The sequence below is a fragment of the Castor canadensis genome, chromosome 7, assembly GCF_047511655.1.
Source record: "Castor canadensis chromosome 7, mCasCan1.hap1v2, whole genome shotgun sequence".
Classification (NCBI taxonomy): Eukaryota; Metazoa; Chordata; class Mammalia; order Rodentia; family Castoridae; genus Castor; species Castor canadensis.
In genome coordinates this window covers 35803460-35814434 of record NC_133392.1, presented here as the reverse complement: position 1 = coordinate 35814434, position 10975 = coordinate 35803460, and positions in this window count along the sequence as shown.

Here is a 10975-nt window from a genome sequence, read left to right as displayed (position 1 = left end):
ACAGGTCAATAGCTGGGTTACATAGACAGAAGACATTCGCTGACCTTAACTCTGCACTCCTGCCCATACCAGACAGATGAACCTGCAAACCATTCAAGTGAGATAGTTGTTGCTCTCAGTCCCTGAGGGCTACCACAGGGGTCAGCTCAGCTCTCTGGCCTGGCTCCCCCCACCACCATTAAACAGGTTTTGGTCACAGGGATAGAGAGAACAGGCCCACAACAGCCTAACAGGAATGCACCTGCTGACCTGCCTGGTGGGAGGAAGGTCACAGTCTCGCTGCCAACTCCAGCTCATCTCTTATCCATAGGAAAGGCAGGGGTCTAAGAGAATGCATCCACACCAGCCCAGCTGGAACAATTCTGCAGACTTGCTTGACAGGGGAAGGGCACAGCTTACTGCTGAGTGCAGTTACTTCCTTGTCCATCGGTGGAGCCAGGAGATAGTGGGCAAGCCACTAGAACACATTCAAGTCTCTAACCAAAAACAAACCATTGCAATACCTTAACAGAAAAGAGGGAAGACACTGAGAAATCAGAAAAGTGCTTTCTAACTTAGTATGTATGCTCTAAGAATCCACAGCTAACAAAAATTGGCTACCTCTCATAGCTAGAGTAGCACCCCTTCATTCTAGCAGTTTCCATAATTCAGAGTCCACCTTCTTCACCAGGTAATATTTGTGCAGTTCAGGTCCCCAAGGGAACATGTGAGTAAATACAGCCAGAGAACTGCAGACAAAATTCTAAGGACCAGAAATTGGAGGGGAATATCCAGTGTACCGATTGAACACAGAATAAACTTGCTCTCCTCTGCAAGAAGGACGAAATTAAGACTTCAAATTTTTTCCTTTTTGTTAAAGATTTAATTTGTCTATCCTTCTTTTATTCCAAAAATTTTTTCTTTTAAATTCTTCCCCACTCTTTAAAAATTTACTTCTTTCCTCTCCTCCATTTTCCTACTTTCTCTATTTCTTCCATTAAACCACTCAACTCTTGATTTATTCTATCACCTTCTTATATTACTCCCATCCTTTCTATCCTTCTGAAGTCCCTGATAATAGATTTAGAAAAAGAATTTGACAAAGTTCAACATCCTATCTTGATAAAACCTTTGATGAAACTAGGAGTAGAAGAAATGTATCTAACTTAATAGATGCACAAGTATAGACAAAACTATAGCCAACATCAGACTCACTGGGGAAAGACCCGAAGCCATTTCCACTGAAGTCAAGAATGAAACAAGGGTATCCACTATCTCCACTCTTTTTCAACATAGCTTTGACATTCTTAGGCAAATCAATAAGAAAGGAAGAGGAAATAAAAGGAATTCAAATAGAAAAGGAAGAAGTCAAGTTTTTCCTATTTAAAGATGCCATAATCTTATACCTAATGGACCTTAGAAACTATACCAAAAACCTCCTAGACTTCATAAACACTTTCAGAAAAATAGCAGGATACAAAATCAACAATCAGTTTCTTTTCTACATACTGACAATGAACACACTGAGAAAGAATTTAGGAAAATGACACCATTTGCAATATCTTTTAAAAATATATAGGAATAAACTGACCAAGGGAAGTGAAAGACCTCTACATTGAAACCTATATACCACCAAAGAAAGTAATTGAAGAAAGCATCAGAAGATGGAAATATCTCCCATATTCATGGATAGGCAGTATTAGTATAATGAAAATAGCTATAGTACCAAAAGCAATATATATGTTCAATGAAATCCTCATCAAAATTCCAATGGCATTCCCCACAGAGATTGAAAAATCAACCATAAAGTTCATGTGGAAGCACAGAAGACCTGGAATAAACAAGGCCATACTGTGCAAAAAGAGCAATGCTGAAGGTATCACAATACCCAAATGATACCATACAGCCATAGCAATAAAAACAACATGGTACTCAAACAAAAAGAGACATGAAGACTACTGGAACAGATTAGAGGACCTAGACATAAATCCATGCAGCTATAGTCACCTGAGTTTTGACAAAGGAACCCAAAACACATGATGGAGAAAAGATAGCCTCTTCAACAAATGGTGCTGGGAAACCTAGATATCTTCCTGTAGAGGACCGAAACAAGAACTCTGCCTTTCACCCTGTACTAATATCAATTCAAAGTGGTTCAAGACATTAATGTAATGAAAGAAACTTTGAAACTATTCCAGGAAAGAATAGAGAAAGTGCTGGAACATATAGGAATAAGCAAGAACTTCCTAAATAGTACATCAATGGCAGAGCAAGTAAAAGAAAGAATTGACAAATGGTATTGAATGAAACTAAAAATATTCTTCACCACAAAGAATACAGTCACCAGACTGAAAAGGCAGCAGCTCATAGAATGAGGGGAAATCTTTGTCAACTATACATCTGACAAGAGATTAATAACCACAATTAAAGGAAGCTCAAAAAAACAAAACTTCCAAAGAATTAATAAGCCATGAAGAAATGCATAAATGAATCAAACAGAAACTTCTCAAAGGAAGAAGTAAAAATGGCCCAAAAGCATGAAGAAATTTTCAACATCCCTGGCCTTAAAGAAGCATTAACAAAAACCGCATTAAGATTCCACCTTACTTCTATTAGAGTAGCTATCATCAAGAACACAAACAACAACTAATGTTTGCAAAGATGTAAGGGGAAAGGAACCCTTAACTGGTGGTGGTGGTAATGTAAATTAGTACAACCACTATGGAAAGCAGTATGGAAGATCCTCAAAAAGCTAAAAATAGAGCTGCCATATGATCCAGCATTACCACTTCTAAACATCTATCTGAAGGAATGTAAGTCAGGGTATAGTAAAGATGTTTGACACTTACGGTTTTTGCAGCATTATTCACAATAGCTAACTTAAGGAAAAAGCCCAGATGCCATACAACTGATGAAAGGATTAAAAAATGTGGTATGTATATATAATGGAATATTTATTCATCCATAAAGAAGAATGAAATTTTCTATTTGCAGGTAAATGGATGGACCTAGAGAACATCAAGTTAAGTGAAGTAAGCCAGGTTCAGATAAACAAGGGCTGCATGTTTTCTCTTATATGTGGAAGATAGATCCAAATATAAATACAAACTTTATTTTATATATATCATATGTCATATATCACATACATATATCATATAAATATTGTATATATACTACATATATACAATAATGTCTGTATATATACATATGATATATATAGAGAGGGAGAAGACCAATACAGGGTAGGGTGGAAAGGATGATATTAAGCTGACTAAAGTATAATATATTTGCAGGTAAAATACCAAGGCAAAACCACACTGAAAAATGAACAGAACAGGAATGTAAAACAGGTCATGTTACAGAGAGGCTAAGAATATGAGTGGAAGGATAAATTAAAGGAGGGTGAATATTGTAGAGATACTTTGTATACATGTATGAATATGGAGAACTGAAATTTGTCAGTCATTTTAAGAAGGGGAGTGGCAGAAAAGGGAATATTTGAGGACATGAACCAAAATGGGGTACTATACATATATGTGGAAGTATCACAACAAAACCCTCTGTTAAACTATCATATACTAATAAAAACATGTAAAAAAAGTGAAGGCATCAGAATTTATCTCTTGGTTATCAACACACTTCAGTAAGATAGAAATTTACTTGTTATTTTAATTAATATCATCAACATTTATGTTATTTATCATTTTATAGGCTGCCAGATAGAAGATATGTGTTTTGTTAATGATCCAAGTTAATTCTCAACTGATTGTCTCAATCTCATAATAATTATTCACAATTCCATAGAGATGGGCTTTACTTTCCTTTGTAGTAGAAGTGATGAAGAAGAAACCGACATGGTTCCAGTATTTGTTTCTGGTACCAAAAAATTCAGACAGTGTGCACACCTTGAATGTTCACAATTGTTAGTTGTAGATTTTAAAAGTTGCTATAGTTTCAATTGCTAAAAACCAAAAGATTCATCTGCAAGTAGATGTGGTAGTGCACACCTGTTATCCCAGAACTCAGGTGGCTAAAGCAGGAGGATGACAAGTTCAAGGCCAGCCTGGACTACATAGCCAGATACTGTTTCAAAAAAAAAATCAGAAACAAAAGACAAAGGCACACCTGTGATATGGAATTTCAGCCACTGGCTAAGTGGACTCAGAACCAGAAGAGCGGGTTGACTGATGTTTTAAAGTATCTCTCTGGTTAATGCATCTCACAAATAATCTCCATTGCCCAAGACCTTTCTAATGATTCCTTTGCTTTGAAGATCAACACTTGTAGCAGTTGTGACTTGGAATTCTTCTCAGAGAATACTTCAAATGGGTAACAAAACAGGAAAAAAATTTAATAGAGTCTAAATTGCTGGTAGTTGTTTAATTTCAGCATGTTGTACTGATATTCCAGGCCACCAAGATAGAGTCTCTGGCCGAGGCCTCTGCTCCTGGGGCCAGTGGCTCTGCCTTAGTGCTGAGTCAACAGAACCCTTCACCAGATTATCATCCCACTGGACAAGCAGGGAAAGACTCTGGAGAATGGTGGGGAAATCAAGGAGGAAGCAGTGATAGGGATGCTCAGACATTCTGCTGAGGCAAACTGTCCATGGCAGAGCTGTGAGGATGCATCTCTGGGGCATCAGTATCTATATATATATAAGAAACAGAAAGAAGTAAATGTGGAGTGACAATAGTGAAAAGGATAACACTGTGTTAACTACACAAGATGCAAGGGTGCATCAAATCTCCTGTAAAAACCAGGAACTCTGTGGGGAGAACGAGAGGGGGAAATGCTCAATGAGACCAAATAAACCTCTCCCCACAGCAGGGATCTGAGGAATCTGCCCCGACACTGATACCCAGTGCCAAGCCCGCAAAGCCACCCTCTTATCCATCTTAGCCTGGACCTTGTATTTGCCCACCAACTCCAGATCCTTTAACCCTCAAGAAATGACAGTAGGATAGCCTCTTATAGGCCCAACTGGATTGGAGTGGGTTTCATAGCTGGGGAGAAAGTAGGCTGAGTCTTGGCCCATTGTCTCTTTCTCCCTGTCTGAAGCAGGCATGGGGGCAGGGCTATGCCAGTTTCATTTGTGTCAGTAGTGGTTCCTGGCACAGGGCCTTCCACTGGGAAAAATGAAGCCTCTAGAATGATGACCCTGTCTGCCTCTCATGGGACATAGCATGGTATGCTTTGGAGGATTGGCTGCTACTTTCCCTGCATTGGCCCCTCCTGTTTCCCACATAGACAGGTCACCTGATGAGGAAACTAAGCTGGAAGCAGTGCCATTCCTGTCTTACCACCAATGTTGGAAGCTCAGGCATTTTAGATAAGTCACTTTCCACTCTAATGCCTCTTTCCCAGCTTAGTCTCTAAGGTAAATGAGGGCTAGGGGCAAGGACAGATGTGCTGTGCAACCCCAGGTCAGCCAATTGGTCCAATTTATTATCCAACCTTTCCCCTGGGAAGAGTGCTGGGGCCATGTGAATGTATAAAGGTCACCAGCCTGTGAATCACAGCCAGAATTTACTGGACCCCACTTTTCAACCAATTGTCAACACCTTTCTGGAATTCAAGAGGTGACATCAAACAAACTTCTTAAAATAACTGTTAAGAAATTAATCTTCCCTGTTTCAAGTCTCTGTTTCCTTTCCAGTCTGTGTTGAAAGTAAAGGGGCTTCCTGAGGCCTGTGGCCCCAGAGCAGAGAGCCCTGGTGAGGGATCAGAATGAGTGGCTCAGTCCATGTGGTCTTATCACTCCAGGCTAGGAGAACAGGTGCGACCATTTGGTTCTCTTTCAATTGTTTTCTATACCCCATCATGTCCCACTACTGATAGGTTGTGCCCAGAAGAGAAAGCAGGTGACCATGGTCTGGGACAACACAGTACTGAGCAGCCATCCTAGTCTCCATCAGGGACAGCAGAGGCTCCTGGAGCAGTCAGTTATCTTCTATTCCTTAGGAATCCAAAAGGCAAGATTCCCCCACCTCTGAACTCAGGACCACCATACTACACCTTCAACATTCCCTTACCCTTTGTGATAGGTGAAGCTATGTGGCCCTCTGGTACCTCTGTGCACCTGCACATGCAGCTGCACAAGTTCAAGGTAGACATAGAGGAAAACTGGGGCAAAAGATAGGTTGACCCAAATCCTGGAGTGGGGTCTTCCTGAGTTGGCTCATGCCAAAAAATCCTAAAGGCTTTCTATATATAGTATGTTTCTATAGTTACCAAATGATGGACACTTAAAGTGCAATAAGGGAATTTGGGGTGAGGGTGAGTCCTCAGTACCACTGTCCCTTCTGTATGTGAACATTCCTTCTAGAACCTCTCTGAGGTAGACCAGTTGCTGACCTTTCCCTATGCCCAGCATAGTGCAGACAAAAGCCAGTACCTCTGATGAGACAAAAACATTTATTAGAAAGCAATAGACATCTGGATAGGCAGATGCCATTATTACACAGCAGATGCACACATATGAGAAAAAACAGTTTTGCTCTGTGTGGACTGAATATTTTCTTGGGGAAAAGATTTCCTACCAACATTTATGTGAGGTGAATGGTGTGGGTGATCATACAACACCCCTCTCCAAAGAAGACAATGCCTGGGACAGTGGACATGGTAACCTGAAGCAACTACCCCCATTGGCCTATGTTGGCAGGGACTGATCCACCTATTGCTGATAGAATTGCTATTACCTTTGGGGCTAGCTTGGGGATCACAGGCCCTACTCATCACTCTGCTTGGCTTAGGGAAGGAAGGAGTCCTGTGATAGTGGGAATGCCTACCCAAAGGAGTCTGGGATTCTTGTTTGGGCAGATTTTTCCTGGAGCCAGAAAATTTATGGTGTAACCTCATTTTCTCCTCTAATATCAATCCAATAGTGGTCATGAGCGTTTGGGCTTCACCCACGCCACTATCCATGTGTTTGCTTGTGACTGACCCTTGGGTCTTGGGAGCAGCTGATGGGTCCTTGATATTTTTCATGGATTTTGCCTGCTCTTTGCCTTTATTGGGGAAGACTGACTTCAGAAATGTCCTTATCTTGTTCATGAAATGCCTTTCTGTAGAATCCTGTCCCTGCTCTGGTGGGCATGGGGAGGAATTGCTCCCAACGGCACTTATTTCCCTAACCTGGTCAGCAGAATTCATCCCTGAGGCTTGGAAGAGCTTCATCCCTGCAAGCTTGTCTTCCTGCTCTCCTGCTATGGGATTCCAACAGCTCTCTTTCTTCTCAAGTGAACAAAACAACTTGTTATACCATAGGTCTTGGAACTTGCAGGTCTTGATCTCCTGTTGTTCCCGGTTGTAACTTCTCATTGACAAGGGAGGGCACAGCCCCTGGGAAATGTGTGTGCTGCTACCAGAAATGTTCTGTGAACTTGACTGAGGTCCCTGGGAAGCCAGGATGTCTGCAGTAAGGAGCACCTCAGGAGCAGAGTTTTGCAGGTACGTGCTAGTGGCACAGTCCTGCAGGACACCAGCAGCAGCTTGGCCATGTGGTGTGTTGGCTGACCCTGCCTGTTCTTTCAGGCACAAGTCTAATGGATTATGGGAATTAGATATTCTGGACAAGGATGGGCTTTTGCTGCTCCCCAGAAATTCCAAACTTCTCATATTCACACTATTGGATTGGGAGCTTGCCATCACACTGGTCCCCAATGTGACTTCCCAATCAGAGGACGGCTCCTCATTGTCCTCCACTAGCTCCCTGATGTTTTCTGGCCTTGACAAGTTGGGTTCTACAGACCTCTCCTGTATGGATACACCATGGAAGGAGTCTCGAGAGAGCACGCTTCCTCTCACCTGCGGCTCATGCATACCTGTTACTGGGCCCAGACTTGGTTTGGGACTGCCTCTCCCAGACCTCAGAACAGTATCAATGTGCCAGGTTCTTCCCACAAGGCTGCAAGTTCTGGGTTGAGAAAGAAGGCTCCCTTCCTGTGCAATTACAGGGGTCTCAGAGAGTTCACAGTTGTCACTAGATGATGTCTCTTTCGGGGACTTGAGTGAGGAGGCAGGAAAAGGACTCTGCATGGTTGTAATTTCAGTTTTTCCTGTCACCTCTTCTTCTGGACTTTTTTCAAGAGTGTCTCCTAGGAAATTGGACACCTTGGCCATGGAGTCTGCCCTGGAGTCACAGGAGGTTAAGTAGGGAGAGGCAGGCTGTGGAGGGGGCAAGGCTGGAGCCTTCTTAAGGGTGAGGAGGTTTATGGAGTTGAGGACCTTGAGTAGTAGGCCCCACCTGTGTCTCACCCAAAGCCTTTTAACATGTGCCTCCAGCACCTGTTCAATGTCAGGGTGAAGAAGAAAAAGCTTCTGGGATGGGCTTCTGCAGGTCTCCCAAACCTTTGAGGACAGTTCATTCCCAGTTCCCATGTCAATGTTTGAGTTTTCAGAAGGGGCCAAGGCATGGTCCATAGTGTGCCCAGAATGATAAACACCCACAGGGATCCTGCCCATATTGATCTGCCCCATCTTTGGGTTTAAATGGACATGTAAGAGGTCCTCTAAATGCTTCTTGTCTGGACCCATCAAGGAAGCATTACCTGAGTCACTTCTCGTGAGTCTCATAAAGTCCCTTTCTGACTCTATCTCAGAGATGGTTTCTAGAACCCTCACTGGGGAGTTTTCTGGATCCCTGTATAGACCTTTTGTTACCCTTCCCAGACAATGACCCAGGTCCTTGCTGGAGTTCTCCCATCTCTGGAGAGTTTCTGGGCCCCTTGAGATAGTCTTCTGTATATTCTGACTGCTGTCATTTGCAAACATGGAGGTTTGTGAAGTCTCCTTGATATTCTTTGTCTGGCCTGCCCCTGGGAATTTGCCCCTAGAATCCATCAAGTCCAGAGACAGCTGGATCTTGCATGGTAGTCTGTACCGGTGTTGTGTGAACCTCTGTCGAAGGTGTTGCTCTAAATGGTCTCGGAGCTCTGGGTTGATAAAATCCCCTGGGAGGTTTACAGTGGACCCCTGGTCCTGGGAAGCCCAATTTTTGGGAGTGTATTGGCTAAAGACATCCTGAGATTTTTTGACCACAGAGGGTAAAACCCTCTTACTTTCTAGACGCTTCTTCAAAAAGTGACGTTCTAGATGTTGAACAGTAGTTGGAATAGGAAATTGGGTCCCATCCTGGATTATAGAGCAAGAAACTCCATAGGCTCTCACTGGGAGTGAGTGGTATGGTGGGATTGAGAGAGAGGATGGGAGATGAGTCTGGGTATGGCTCCCAGCTACTGATGGAGGCTGGGACCAGGGTAAGACTGGAGTCAAATGTTGAGGCTGGACCAAGTGGTGGAGTAAGGGCTGGGGGGAAAACAGTCGTGGAGGTCCATTACCCTGAACTTGTAATGGAATGTAATTAGAGAGTCCATTGAATAAAATGGAGGGAAATTCTAGTGGGGGACCAGACATGGTAGCTACCAGGGACTCACTGTGTAGAAAGGGCAAGCCCCAGAAAAGCTGGCTACATTTCTGCTGTAAATGGTTCTCTAACAGATTGGGGTAAAAGAGCTGCTGAGAACCAAGAAGCTGCTCTGGTTTGCCATTTGTGTTCCAGAAGGGTTGGGGGGTCATAGCGTCCTGCTTGCTGCCCAGTGTCTTTAATGTATTACCCAGTGACTCCAGTAGTTCGTCTGATCCCTCCTTTCCTCTTCCCTTACAAACTTTAAGTTTGGCTCTCTTACTTATCATTATCTCCAGCAGCTTCTGGACATCAGGATTAATGAAAAAGGGACCCCCAACCTCTACCTGCCTGAATGAGTCCTCTGGTGGGTGGTGGGAAAGATGGACTCCTTGGGATTCACCATGTGATGAATTGGAGAAGCACCAGGTTCTGGCAGCCACCTGCCACCAGGAGGGTGCTGAGATAGGACAGCTAGAGTGACCAGGGCCAGAGATGTCAGGAATAGGAGAAGGCAACCAAGAGCTGTTGGATGGAGAGGAGGTTTCTGGGATGGTCGTCAGTGGGATTTCCTTTGAGGCACCCGGAGGAAGAGCCAGGCTTGGATCTGACATGGACAGAGGGCAGGTAATGTGTCCATTAGAATGAGATGGGTGTGGGGGATGTGCAGGTGGCTGGGGTGAAAGTCTTCCTAGAGGAATCAAAGTCTCTGGTGACCTAGTGGCACTCTGGAATGAGTGTGATCCAAAAGACACTGGGGGAGTCAGTGCAACTGTTGACAAGGTAGAGGCCAGAGGCAGTAGACACTCAGTCAGAGGAGCTGGAGAAGCCAAAGGGGACAAGGTAGTGACAAAGCCATCCTCCATAGGCTGTCCAGGTGGCTGGTGGATTCTAGCAGACTCATGTATGAGTATTTCACCCAGGGCACTTCCTCTTAATGGCAGTTGAAAGCTGCTGTTCCCATGGAGCTTCCCTAGATGGCTGCAGGAAACAGGTGGTACAACCTGAAGTCAGCAGGAGATGGGCCAGAAGACCGGGCAGAGTGGATAGGATGGGCACCTGTACTCCATGCCCCTTCCACTGCCCCACCATCCTGAGTTTTACAGAGCTCTTGCTATCCTACAACCCAGAGCTTTTATCATATCCCCCCCAAATCTGAGTACCATCCGACCCCATTACCACTCCATTCCATGAGGTAGGAATGAGGGTAAGGAGAAGAGGAAAGTCCTCACCTGTGCAGAAGTGAAACCAGGTCCTGAATCTTGTGCACATCTTTCCTCCAATGTCTGCAAACTGGAAATGGAGACAGAATTATTATGGTGGGGAACAGAAGGCCCTGGGATCCTATAGAAGGCTGAATGAAATGTCCCCTTGGTAGAGACCACTGGATATTAAACTCTGCAGCTCAAGCCTCAGTGTCCAAGGCCATGTGACTGGTGAGAGTGCTAGTAACAAACATAGAGTGAACTCATTTCATCATTGATAGGGTGTTTTCACCTATCCACCCTCTATTACCTCTATAACAGCCCTGTGAGGGAGAAAGGGTGGGTCATTTCAAAGAAGAATGAGTCTTTAATGGAGTAAGAGTTTGTC